Source organism: Diabrotica virgifera, chromosome 1, assembly GCF_917563875.1.
Source record: "Diabrotica virgifera virgifera chromosome 1, PGI_DIABVI_V3a".
In the NCBI taxonomy this organism is placed as follows: Eukaryota; Metazoa; Arthropoda; class Insecta; order Coleoptera; family Chrysomelidae; genus Diabrotica; species Diabrotica virgifera.
In genome coordinates, this window is record NC_065443.1 from 159,402,240 (window position 1) to 159,417,241 (window position 15,002).

The 15,002-nt window shown below is 32.0% G+C and overlaps 1 protein-coding gene and 1 long non-coding RNA gene across 7 annotated transcripts in view; one reads left to right on the forward strand and one right to left on the reverse strand.

The window, feature by feature from the left end:
* Window positions 1–10,553, forward strand: part of LOC114332015 (uncharacterized) — a 33,373-nt gene extending 22,820 nt beyond the window's left edge. The window contains exon 2 of the long non-coding RNA XR_003652733.2: window positions 10,204–10,553. This is a non-coding gene — a long non-coding RNA (uncharacterized LOC114332015). The remainder of the gene's footprint in view (window positions 1–10,203) is intronic.
* Window positions 1–15,002, reverse strand: part of LOC114332012 (uncharacterized) — a 431,454-nt gene that overhangs the window by 311,685 nt on the left and 104,767 nt on the right. The window lies entirely within an intron of this gene.

Consider the following 15,002-nt stretch of genomic DNA (forward strand, 5'->3'; position numbering starts at 1 on the left):
TTTGTTCGAGTCTCATCTTCGATATGGTCTTCCTTTTTGGGGTTCTAGTACAGCTGCCCAGTTAGATGTTATTTTCAAAATACAAAAAAGAGCAATAAGGTATCTGTTTGGCCTCAGAAGAACAACACATTGCAGAAGTTACTTCAAAGATCACGGCATTTTAACCCTTACATCTTTATATATTTTAGAAACTGTTTGCTTAATTCGTAAACACATGCATGTCTTTCCAGCAAGGCCTCGTCATGACTACTCCACCAGAAATTCAAATTTTGATGTCTATTTACCGATCCCGTCCTCTGAGTTAGTAAAGAAATCTATATTATATTCCGCAAAAAAACTATACAACCATCTTGCTTTACAACTCAAATCTGCAACATCTTTCCCCAAGTTCCGTAAAATGACAAAAGCTCATCTATCTAAAAGACCATATTATTCAGTAGAAGAGTTTCTGAATGACTAACTAAGAAATTACAGTAATGTACAAGTAACCAAACTTATCTATATTTGGGTGTCACATGCAGCAGCCTAAACTTATTAGTTCCTATGTCTATAAATAGTTTACTTTGTTGTATATTCACTTTGCAATTTCTATAAATTGTTGCAAATATATCGATTTTGTTTTCTTTTCTTTACTTTATTAACTTATATTTTGTATTTAGGTATATTTTTTTTTATATTGACGATTTATCAAATTTCAGAAAATTGTATTTGTTATTGTTATTGTTAGATATTATTTATTTATTTTTTCTGACTTTAATTAAGCTTTGTCCATAAAATTTGTATTTTCTGTGACAATAAAGCATACTTCTATTCTATTCTATTCTATAGTGTTCTAACTCATTTCATTTTCAATATTTTTTATTATATTGGTTTTATACCGTTCTACCCCTTTCCGTTCCTAATCGCCACTCCTTTCTATTGTGGCAGCCTTCCTCTCTTAAATTTCTTTCCGACATATCGCCTTGGAGATGCCCTTTATCCATGTAGTTGCTTTTCTTCCTCGTTTTCGATATTCTGTGGGGGTCCATTCTAACACTTTTTTGGGGATTCTCCTTTCCTCCATTCGTTTTATGTGTCCGTACCATACTAGCTGTTGTCTTTCGATGTCATCTATGAATGTTCTTTCTATTTCCATTTGTTGTCTAATGTCATCGTTTCTTATGTGTTCTAGGCTTCTTACTGATTTTCTCCAAAAATCATTTCGTAACCCTCATACTCGCTTCATAATGACCATCATTAAATGCTCGTTGCATAATATACTATTATAATTTTATATTGGGTCCTATAAATCAGGGGTCACCAATTAGCGGACCGCGGTCCGCATCCGAACCGTGAGCTACTTTTGTGCGGACCGTCATTAAATTCAGAATATAGCGTTTGGCAATTTTGAAAATGTTTGGCCATCAAATTGTATATTAAGTTTGACTCAACTTATGTGTGCGAACCCACTTTATCAAGAATGAACTTTATTAAAAATCAGTACAGATATATCAGCTAACAGATGAATATCGCAACTCCCCAATGAGAATCAGTTGCACCAAACTCACTCCAAACTTCAGACAGGTTGTACATAATAAAAATGTCATTTTTCTCACTGATAATTTGATTTTCTAATGAGTTTATCCTTTATTGTTATATTTATTATAATCATTAATTTTGAATTTAAGTAAACTGCAATATAAAATTTTCATGTGCGTTTTTTATATTCATTTCCTCTCTACTATAAATATGTTAACTGGGAGTACTTTTCAGGTGTGCATGTGTGCATGAATAGTTTTCAGATTTAATAAGTTTGCAACAAACAAACCTTGCATTGAAACTAATGTAGAAAAGATAACACAAATTATTTACCACTTCGTACTAAGTATGATTATTTATTTTAAATTTCTGTTTTAATAACTGGATTTCAAGAAAGTTAATAACTATGTACAAAACTGAAGATGTCTAAAAACTTTAGAAGGACGTTATTAACATCCAAACTATAAATTCCTAACTTTTAAAATATTCTCAATAACAATTTACAATACTTTTGTGTTACTGATAACAACATCAAAACAATACATAATGAATTTATACTTTATTTATTGTACATACCGGGAAAGTATTTAACTCTACAGTGGCCAAAAAACAATCGGATATTATTAGGTTTCCTTTTCATATTACTCCATGTTGCGAGGCCGCTTCCGAATGACAAATTTTCTGATTCGTTTTTTTTTGTGGATTCCTGTTCAAAAATGTCCTCTTAAACAAATTAGAAGGGGCCCGGGATGCCGGACAAAACAATATTTTTTTACAAATTCAAAATTACCTTTTAGCCTCCAAAATTGTATTTAAAAAAAGGTCTCTTGTCATTTTTTTTCAAAAGTTAATAGTTTTAGAGTTATAACCTATTTAAAATCTGAAAAATGTTAAAATACCTAAGCATTTTCGAGGTTTGAAAACTCGTTATGTAAATTATTAGTTTTCAGGTTGCCAAGTGCCTACATTCAAATTTATAAAGTAAATTTCAAGATTCTAACGAGTAATCGGGGCTTACTTCAATATAGACCGTTGTTTTTTAATTGTTAATTATGCGAGTCCACTCGACTTTTAAGCCGCCGCACATCGCAATTTATGGTCCGTCTCTGTCGCACTTATTATACATATTATACGTACTTATGAAAAAAACCGCCTCGCGCAACTGATCATCCAGGGTAAGATTGAAGGAAAACGTGGTCCCGGTAGGCGCGAAGAATTCTTCTTTTCTTCTTTCTCATAATCCTTAGTGCCCTTCAGGGCGTCGGATGTCGGGTTCCGCCTTTTATCCACTTCTTCCAATTGCTTCTATTGGTGGCCAGGTTCTTCATATCCCTCATACTGATGTGTCTCCTTTCACCTATATCTTGGATCTGGTCCATCCATGTCTTCCTCGGCCTTCCCTTTTTTCTTTTGTTTCCCATTTTGGCTTCATGTACCTTCTTTGTAAGTCTATTTTGCTCCATTCGTTGTATGTGTCCAAACCAGCTTAATTGTTTGTTTTCGATCTTCCTAATTATCGGTTCTTGTTCCAACTCTCTTCTTATATCTTCATTTCTGAATCTGTCAAACTTCGTAACTCCGGCTATTTTTCTCATGTATTTCATCTCCGTCGCGTTTATCATTGATTCATGTTTCTTTTGGACAATCCATGTTTCCGCCCCATATGTCATTATCGGATTTACTATGCTGTTATATACTCTGAGTTTAGTTTTGTTGCTTATTTCTGACTTTCCAAAAATTGTATTATTTAAAGAGTAATACACGCTAGTTGCCTTCTTCAGTTTGTTACTTATTGCCAAGTCCGTTTTCCCATCATCTGTTATTATATTTCCCAGATATTCAAAAGTAGATACATGTTCTATTACTTTTTCCCTTACTATTATATTAGTATTCCTTTCTCTTTTCTCATCTTCATTTATTATCATAAGTTTTGTTTTGTTGAGGTTCATTTCCATTTTTAATTTATGTATCTCTTTTTGCCAAATATCTATTAGTTTCTGCATTTTCTCTACTGTGTCTGTGATTAGAACTATATCATCAGCGTATAGAAGGGAGTTGATCTTTATTGCATTTAAGTTTTTATATCCTACTATGTATTGAAGGTTTCTTGTTTGATCTTTGGTATTTTTGATTAAAGTATCCATGACTATTATAAACAAGAGGGGGCTTAGTCCATCTCCTTGTTTAATTCCCTTATCCCATTTAAAAGTGCCTGATCTTTCTCCATTTATTTGTACTTGGCCTTCTACTTCCATATATATAGATTTTATGACTTTTATCATCTTTTTTGGTATATTATAGCTCTCCAATATTTTCCACAATATTTCTCTGTTTATCGTATCAAATGCCGCCTTCAGATCGACGAACATGAGAAATAGTTCATTCCCTTTACGGCATTGTCTCTCCATTATATTTCTTATGATGTAGACGTTATCGTTTGTTTGACGGTTTGATCTGAATGCAGCCTGTTCGTCTTCCAATTCTTTCTCTATCACTGATCTTAGACGCTTCTCTATAATTCTCGTGTATACCTTGAAGGCGACCGATGACAAGCATATTGCTCTATAATTCTCGCATTCATTATGTTGTCCTTTTTTGTATATTGGTAGAACTATGTTCTTCTTCCAGTCATCTGGGATTTTCTCTGTACTCCATGCTTCCTTGCATATCTGTAATAGCCAGTCCTCTCCTTTTTCACCCATCCATTTTATCATTTCTGGATCTAGTTGGTCCTCTCCTGCCGCTTTTCCAAGTTTAATATTGTTTATAGCTTCTTCCAGTTCTTCCTTCCTTATACTCTCTGGTTCCTCTTCCTCCTCCAGTTCTGGTCTATTTCTTCCTGCTTCATATATTTCTACTTCCTCGTGTTTGAATTTAGCTTCGTAGTATTGTTTCCATACTTCTACTATTTCTGTAGTCTCTATTTTCAATTGGTTATTTTTATCTTTGATTCCATACTGTTCCCTACCTTTTTTCCCTCTTAGACCCTTTATACGGTTCCAGAATTTTCTGTTATCTGTTTTGTAATTTGCTTCCAATTCTTTTCCTAATTCTTCCCATCTCATATTTTTCGCTTTCCTTACTGCTATCTTTGCTCTATTACGTTTCTCCATGTATTCTACTTTGTTATTTTCATTTCTACATTGTTGATATTTTTTCCAGGCTTGCTTCTTTCCTTTATTATTTTCTTTAGTTCTTGACTCCACCATTCTGTTCTCTTATGATATTTATTTATTGACTTTTTTCCACAAATTTTCTCTGCTGTTTTATATAGTGTGTCTTTTAGTATTTTCCATCTTTCTTCCATATCCAATTGCTCTCTTTCCAGCTCCATTCTTTGCAATTCCTCATATATTTCTTGTTTATAGTCCCTTTTCTCTTTCTGTGTTTTCAGCTTCTTAATATTTATCTTAGTGTATGACTTATCGACTATATATTGCTTTTTCTTTGTAGTCATTTCGGCTACGAGTAGCTTGTGTTGAGTATTAAGTTCTGCAAATTTTTCTGTTTTTATATTTTTGATAATATTCATTTCTGCAGGAATCACGATGTAATCTATTAGACTTTTGGCATTTCTTTCCTGTGCTTCAAAAGTGTATCTGTCCTCCATATTTTGATACCAGAATGTATTTCCAATTTTTAAGTCGTTATTTACACAAAATTGTATCATCTTCTTCCCATTTCTGTTCTCAGCTTTTTCTCCATACCGCCCAAGGCTTCCATGTCCCTTGTTGATGTCATTTCCAACTCTAGCATTCCAGTCTCCCATAATAATTATGTTCTCAGTATCTTCTCTCACTTCGTCTAAAGCTGTTTGGAGTTCGCTATAGAATTGAGACATTTTCTGTTCTTCTGTGCCCTCGACTGGTGCATATATTTGTATTATGCTAACTAACTCGTCTAGTTTTATACTTACGGTAATTATTCTAGAGTTTATTGCTTGGTATTTTACAACTCTCCCACTCAGATCATCCGTGATTATAAAACCGACTCCCTCTTTTGCTCTTTCCATTTCTTGTACACCTGAGTAGAAGAGCTTGTAACCATCGCCACATCTCATATTTCCTCTTCCCTTCTTCTTCGTTTCACTCAGGCCTAGGATGTCAATGCCGTATGTTTTCATTTCCTCTGTCAATTCGAATTCTTTACCATAAAGACTTGTGATATTCCAAGTACCTATTATTGTTGTTTCCTTTCCATTATTTTCGTTGTCCTTTTCCATTTGCGTTGTCTTTTTTTACTAGTATCTTTGCAGTTTTTGGTGCCTGTGTTTTTCTGCGAAGAATTCATGGCTTAGAAATAGCAGATACTGGACCGGCCTTGATTCAACATCTTTGTTTAGAGCCGCATTAGACAGAGACAGATTTGCCAGTGTAGTCGCTAACCTCCACTAAAGGAGAAAGCACCACAAGAAGAAGATGCGAAAAATGCCCAACAAATACTTCATATTTATTAAAATTTTATAATTTATTATTAACATATTTTTTTTTCTTAATGATTTATTTATTTATTCAATTAATTATTGCCAATGTGCTAAAAGCCAATAAAAACAAAGGGTCGAAATTGAAATAAACCCCGATAACTCATGAGAATCTTGAAACTTAATGTCTAAACTTCAATTTAGGCACTTGACAACCGCAAAGTAATAATGTACATATGAATTTTCAAGCTTCGAAAATGCTTATTTTCGCATTTTTCATATTATAAATCGCTTAAAACTTAAAATCTATCAAGTTTTGAGAAAAATGACAGAAAATCTTTTTTGTTTAAGATGACCCAAAAATGCTAAAAACATATTTTTGGGAGCAAAAACGGTGATGTTTTGGATTTATTAAAAAACTGTTAAAAATTTCGCACTGCACCCTTCTGCTTTGTTTACCGAATTGGAACAGCCAGACAGGTAGTGTTAACTCCGGACCCCGGAAGTGTCATAGATTTTCGAAACGGACCCTCAGGAAATATAATTGGTGACCCCTGCTATAAATAATGAAAACGTTTTATTATAAAAAGTTCTTTTGTGTAAAGGTGTAATTATTTCTTCTGAAATTCGGCGTCGAATCGGGCCAATAATGCGGCATTGTAAATCCCTATGATCGTTTTTCCCTTTTCCAGGAAGTGAATATAGATCACACCTTGTGAATCTTAGAAAATGGTGGCCATCACCTTTCCGGCCGATTGGACAGTCTTCGCCCTCCTGGGAGCAAGTTTGCGGGATGACGTCCACTGTATCGACTATTCCTTGGTCTCTGGTGTATACCAGTGAAACCATGTTTTATCGACGGTTGTGAAACAACGGAGCGTGTACAGAAATTGAAGAAGAAATGTTGCAACGGGCTGTTGTAACAGACCGAGCACTGTTGAGCTTGGTAAAATAGTACAAGTTATTTGGGACACGTGTTGTTTGGATCACGGTACTCCCTCCTAAAACATATACTCACGAGCAAGATTAAGGTTAAAACGGTCCAAGAAGAAGAAACACATGAAACTAGTTTAATACCAAACATTCTGGGTCCATTTCCCAGATTACTGAGGAAAAAGACCTTAGAAATTCAAAGTTTTAAAGTTTTCAACCTAATAGAAATTTGACCATTTTCCTGGTAACACCTCAATGGCTTCTAAAAATTGCAAGCCAGATGGATGCTGAAGCGAAAAAGACAAGAGGGAATTCAAAAAACTTACAATTCACGAACCCGTCTGTTCAGCTGATAAATTCCAACGGAAAATGGACCTACCTAGTTACTCAAAGGAGTAAAGCCATTATAAAATTAAATAAAAATGTATACCATTTTTATTCAGTTGAAATGCGAAGGCAAAACTGTCTTATTTTTCACTTAGAACAGAGAGCGCAAACCAGCACTCTATATCGACGATTTTCGACTCTATTTGAAATCATCATCAGAGAGGCGTAGGTTTGCTACTTTCTGCCCGAATTGACGAATCTCCGAGAGCTTATAGCCGCAAATAGAGTCGAAAATCGTCGATTTAGAGTGCTGGTTTGCGCTCTCCGTTCTAAGTGAAAAATAAGACAGTTTTGCCTTCGTATTGCAACTGAATAAAAATGGTATACATTTTTATTTCATTTTTTATTGGTTTTACTCCTTTGAGTAACTTGGTCCATTTTCCGTTGGCATTTACCAGCTGAACAGACGGGGTCATGAATTGTAAGTTTTTGAATTCCCTCTTGTCTTCTTCGCTTCAGCATCCATCTGGTTTGCAATTTTTAGAAGCCATGGAGGTGTTACCAGGAAAATGGTCCAATTTTTTTTAATGTTGTAATATTTACAATCTGTCCTTAACTAAGAACAATAGGTAAATTCTTTGACAAAAATTTAAAATTTGACCTGTAGAGGGAGATCCAGTGATCACCCTCTTTACATAAATTAAACTAAAAAAACAAGTTAAAAGTTTAGTTATCACAGATTATTCGAATCTTCTTGCTAGGTCCACTACTTTGAATCTCTTAAGGCGTCGTACATCATTGTGGTCATCAGTGAGGTTGCAGGCTAACTCGTTTGGATGAGATTCTAGTCTCTTGGAATATTTTTTGTAATATTCTGTTATTACTGTTTTTATGGATGGCACATTGAGGTCTTGCTCCATCACATAGTTTGGCACGTACCAAGGGGCATTCAGAATGGTTCTAAGGACTTTGTTCTGGAATCTCTGCAGTATTTCTAGGTTACTTTGACTGGCTGTCCCCCAAAGTTGGATACCATAGGTCCACACTGGTTTTAATATAGATTTATATATAGTATTTTTACTACAAAAGCGATATTACGTAGGTCAAAATTTTTGACGTAAGGGAACTGTCAAAACATTAGAATGTGGCTTTTCATTATTGCCATGTTTGTAATAAACATTAGAATGTGGCTTTTCATTATTCCCATGTTTGTAATAAACATGGCAATAATGAAAAGTCACATTCTAATGTTTTGACAGTTCTCTTACGTCAAAAATTTTGACCTACGTAATATCGCTTTTGTAGTAAAAATACTATATCAGCAGTTTGTTTTCAAGAGATAGTTGAGATTTACGACCTATGATCCAGTACATTTCTCGGAATTTTATTCCTAGTTGTTTTCTTTTTGTAAAAATGTGCTTTTGCCAAGTTAATCTCCTATCAAGATGGATTCCTAGGTACTTGACAGTATCGGTTTGTGGGAGTTGCGTTTCATTTAGTATTACAGATGGACATGTTTGCCTTTTCATGGTGAAGGTTACATGGATGGATTTACTCTCATTCGCCTTTATCTTCCATTTTTAAGCCATCTTTGTATATTATTAAGGTCTTTCTGAAGGATTCTGGATGCTGTATTTGGATCATGGTGAAAGGCTAGTACAGCAGTGTCATCAGCAAAAGTTTCACACGTTGTTCTGTTACTTGAGGGTAGGTCAGCAGTGTAGAGCAAGTACAATATCGGTCCCAAGACACTTCCTTGTGGTACTCCTGCTTTTATTGGTCTTAGGCTTGTGTATTCATTATCCTGCTTGACTAGGAAATGTCGGTTGGAAATATAGCTTTTTAGGATTTGATAAAAAGTATGGGGAAGGTTTTTCTTTAGTTTAAAGAGCATACCAGCATGCCATACCTTGTCGAAGACCTGACCAATGTCCAGGAATGCAGTAGAACAATACCTTTTATTTTCTAGATCACTTCTGATGTGTTTTACCAGTCTATGTACCTGTTCTATCGTTCAAATAATATTTTTAATATTTCTATTAAGTTGAAAACTTTGACTTTCAGTTACCAGATGTCGTTAGACACCTACTCCATAAAGTTTAGTTGCAATGCGGGGATAAGCTCTCGGAGATTCGTCACTTGGGGCAGAGAGCAGCAAATCTACGCATCTCTGATGATGACTCCAAATAAAGTCAGAAATCGTCGATTTAGAGTGTTGGTTTACGCTCTCTGTTCTAATCGAAAAATAAGACAGTTTTGCCTTCGCATTGCGACTGAATAAAAATAGTATACATTTTTATTTCATTTTATATTGGTTTTACTCCTTTGAGTAACTAGGTCCATTTTCAGTTGCAATTTACCAGCTGAAAAGACGGCGTCGTGAATTGTAAGTTTTTTGAATTCCCTCTTGTCTTCTTGGCTTCCGCATCCATCTGGCGTGCAATTTTTAGAAGCCATGGAGGTGTTACCCGGAAAATGGTCCAATAAGTTTTCAATTAAAGATCTTTTAGGAATATTTTTAATATTTTTAATAGTTCTATTAGGTTGAAAACCTTAAAACTTTGACTTTTAGTTACCAGATGTCGTTAGACACCTACCCCATAAACGTCATTTGCAATGCGGGGATAAGCTCTCGGAGATTCGTCACTTCGAACAGAGAACAGCAAACCTACGCCTCTCTGATAATGACTCCAAATAGAGTCGAAAATAGTCGATTTAGAGTGCTGGTTTGCGCTCTCTGTTCTAAGTGAAAAATAAGAGTTTTGCCTTCGCATTACAACTGAATAAAAATAGTATACATTTTAATTTCACCTTAGAAATTGTTGATTAAAACATCAATTCAAACGCGTCGAAAATTATTGGAAAGATATGATATTTCTGCTTAAAGTCTAATAATTATAATAATAGGTGAACCTGTGTGATTTGGTAAAGACAATTATTGGATTATTCTATTAATTATTCACATAGAAATTGCTTAAATATTGATGTTTAATTTAACGTTGTAGGAAATTCGTAATATATTGAAGAAGTAAAAAGCCCAAAAGGAAAGATGTATCCATCAGCAGATCCTCCACCCAGATAATGTTCTTAATCTTCTGTCTATTGGGTAGTGTAGACCAAATTGGACTAGTGCAAGATAATCCTCCTGACTATACTTATAAACACAGCACCACTCCCATGGACGTTTTTATGGCTCTATTTATGGTTTGTACCCTTGAGGTGGTTATGATGAAGATTTTGGTTTTCGACAATACTCCAAATAGAGATGAGAGTTCTAGGACAGTAGTAAATGACTTTTTTGATAGATAGTTCAAAATTTGTTTTTCTAGTTATGTTAATAAATATTTATAATTAATTTTTGCTTTTTGTGTGAACGTTAAAGGACAATAAATGGAAAAAATTTATAAACAAGCAGTTCAAATGCTGTGAAATATTAACCCGAAAATATTGTTTTCTTGAAAAATTGATTAACCTTCGATCTACCGACACAAAAAAATTCATTCATTACTCACCATTCGAAAACGTTGGGCCCGGAAAATAAACTAATTGTTTGCCAAATAAATTTGTATTGACGACGTGATATAAAATAATAGTATATTGTACAACAAGTAAGAAAAAAGACATATTTCTCACGAGCACAGAAGTTTGTTGGAAGTGGCCGAGGCACGAGGCGAGTGCCGCAAATCAAGCGAGGGAGAAATATGTCATTTTCTCATGTGTTGTACACTGTACTTTTTCTATGGATGCGGTTTTGTCAAAAGTTCAACCATCAAAATGAAATAATTTAAGTGCTTTTAGGTATATTTTATGCATAAATTGAAATAAAATACATATACATGTAGGTATTTAATATTCTTAAAATATGTATATATATATATATATTTTTTTTTTTTTTTTTTTTTTTTTTAAGATAACAGCTGACCTGGTAGATAAAAATGGGGTTGAGGTTTATTGGGTATACAGCTGAATAAAACCAAGTGGTACTCTGTTTAACAAATCGTTATATTTCGCTGATTTTCATCAGCATCATCAGACGAAAGCTACAATATTTAAAAAATGGTACAATGTTATAATATGATCTTTTTTTAACAATTTTTATCTTACCTAATTGAGGTTAACGGTATTAAGATATTAAGATGACATCGAGATACTGCAATTTTGATATAAAATGGATGAAATTTTGTTAATAGTGATGTATTAGGATTAATTTAAATTATTTTTATATTGACAAGAAGGAAAATTTTTTGTATTTATTATTTATTATAATATTTATTATACAAAAATTGCATTTATCATTCAAACAGATAACTTAATAAATAAAAAATCAGACGTCGAACATCTAAGTGAAATTTATGCTTATTTATTACAATTAGAAAAACAACATCAATAAATACATATTTTAAATAAATAATTAACATACAAAAAATAATATTAAATTTTCCAACTAAAAGAAAACCGATATAATAGATTTTATTCAAATAAGCTTTTATGACATTAACGATTTATACCTAACTTATTTCTCACATAAACACTCAATAACATTCAATATTTAGTATATCTAGTACTTCACCTTATTGACATTCAATCAACTTCAAATCAAAAAAATTTTCCTTCTTGTCAATATAAAAATAATTTAAATTAATCCTAATACATCACTATTAACAAAATTTCATCCATTTTATATCAAAATTGCAGTATCTCGATGTCATCTTAATATCTTAATACCGTTAACCTTAATTAGGTAAGATAAAAATTGTTAAAAAAAGATCATATTATAACATTGTACCATTTTTTAAATATTGTAGCTTTCGTCTGATGATGCTGATGAAAATCAGCGAAATATAACGATTTGTTAAACAGAGTACCACTTGGTTTTATTCAGCTGTATACCCAATAAACCTCAACCCCATTTTTATATATATATATATATATATATATATATATATATATATATATATATATATATATATATATATATATATAACAAGGTTGAAATATTGGGGTAGCAGCAATCTCAAAGAAAACTCTTTATAATAATTCCAAGCTTTCGATAATGTTTATTATCATCTTCAGGGAAACTACAAATATAAATATACAGTATTTAACAATTAGTCTAACTAAAATCAATAAAAATTGTTATCTTTGTGTCATCAAAAATCCAAAACACCATAGTTTTCTCTCACTAAACTAGGTGTCTAGGATCCCCAGAAACACAAAAATAACAAAATATTGCTCTGAGAAATGCAGAGCTAATACTCTCACTATAAACACCGCATATCACAGAACAACCTTACTAAAAAATTATTTATAGTCTGTTCGCTAAACTCAGACGCAACTTTCTAGATATTTTAGTCGGTAATTTTGCCAATTTTAGCAAAATTGGCAAAAAATAATTTTTAAATAGTTAATAATCACTAAATATTCAGTAATTTTGCCAATTTTTGCAAAATTGGCAAAAAACAAAAAAAATATCGACTAAAATATCTAGCCAGTTGCGTCTGAGTTTAGCGAACCGACTATATATGTTTTGGTACTTACATTATTTGAGGATGTAGAGCCTAGTTGTTAAATACTGACATAACAATGAAATTTTGTCTTGGTAAATAGTAAATAATATAAATTAAAGTAAAAACTATATAAAAACTTATAAAAATCTGAGTATAAAGCGATAAAAGCTAAAATATTTTTTAAAAAATTATGTATGTCTAATTGGCATTTTACAAAATGTCTAACAAAATGTTATGGATGTTTATTCATTTTTCTTTGAATTCATACGGAAACGTCACAACCACTGAACCAATTACAATTTTGTTATAAATTTCTAATAAATTTTGAAATAGGAAAAGAGCGAAATGATAATATAAAAGTTTTAATAAATGCAAAATTGTTTCATAGTTCTTGTCTTTTATTATTATGTAGTATACTGAAAAAATCTACAAATTATGTATCAAATTAAAGAAGAATCTGAATTATTAAATTTAAATTGGTTATTTTTGTCTAAAGTGAGCAAATAAGAATAAATTTCACTGAGATGTCTTACATCTGATTTTTTGTTTATCGAATTTTCTTCTTGAAAGATAAAAGCCATTTCCAAAAAAAGTCTTTTTTTATATGAGTTCTCAGAAGCTAGTACTTTAGTATGTTGATAATCCATTACATGACCCTCTTTGGAAACATGTTCTGCTAAAGCACAACGTTCAGGATGTAGTCTAGAATCACTTTTATGTGAAATTATTCGAGATGATAAAGTTCTCGAGGTGATACCTATATAGCTCATATTACAACTACGACATGGTATATTATAAACTACATTTGAACAAGACAATGCAGGAGTTTTATCTTTCAGTCTAGTAAAAATTGAGTTAATAGATAATGTGATACTATTAGCTATTTTTATGCCACTAATTTGATTAAAGATTCTGCTTAGCTTTGGTGTGATGTTCTTAATGTAAGGGAGTGAAAAATATTTAAAGTTAATGGGTTCCTGGTTTTCTGCAACATTAGTAAGATTATTTAAATTTTGGTTGTTAATACTATTATTATTTTTGTATGAGATGTCAGATGTATTAAAAAGTAATTTCTTTATAAGGGTTTTTGGATAGGAATTGTCAATGAATATATTATATAATATTCTTAGATTTGTATTATGAAATGAGTTGTCTGATATTTTTAAAACCCTTGATTTCATTTGTTTTATTAAATTAACTTTTTGAGAAAATTTATGGTAAGACCAGTAATTCATATACCTGCCTGAGCTTATTGGTTTTTGGTACCAGTCAATCATTAAGGTGTTTGTAGTAGTATTACGAATAAATTTAGTGTCTAAGAAAGGTAGAGTACCATTTTCATCTTCTCTTTCTAAGGTAAATTGAATGTAAGGATCATAACTGTTGATCATAACTCCAGAAATTGAAGTCTTGGTCAAAAAGTAAAATAAAATTGGCAAATGAATACAACAGAAGATGTTTCCTTTTAAAATGCCGAAAAACGGGCACACTTCCACCTCACATTAGACATAGTACGAAACCGATCCTCTCACTGATCCATAGACAAAATACCTACACTGAGGAATCTATAAGATTATGTAATAAAATGGGATCTAAGGTTCTAAATATTGAAATTAAATCTAACCATAAACTTATTAATAAATTAGAATCAGATTTAACAAAATTTAAAATAGACATTATTAACTTAACATCAGAATTAATTTTTTTAAATTTCCAATCAAAACAACAACGAGTATATAACCGTAAATTTCACATAATTAAAAATAATAATTTAAAAAATTTGATAAGCTATATAAAGATAATGTTGATACTTTGTTAAATATTAAACCAAACTGGATAAAAAATCTAACAGAGGTTGTGATACCAGATGATATTTTTCGTTTTTTGGCTCTTGGCCCCAAATTTAGTATTGAACCTATACTAAGAATACACATTCCTATTAAAAAAATGTTATCTTGTATCGACAACATCACCTCGTCTATATCTGATACACTTGTAAGGAATGTACTGATAGCTAAATCTACAAACGTAATTACTAATCAAATTCACAATTATGGGAGGTACCAAAGTAGCGCATCTGTCTTTTACCATAAACTACTAGTTAAAACTAAATATTTTCTGAAAAATAATCCTAATATTGTTGTTACAAAATCTGCTAAAGGTAATATAACAGTAATTTTGTATAAAGAACAATATTTAGAATTATCTTCAAATATACTAAATAATAGAGAAGCCTATTCTATGTTATCAAAGGACCCTACTTCTTCTATTCAACAAAAATGTAATAAATTAATAAA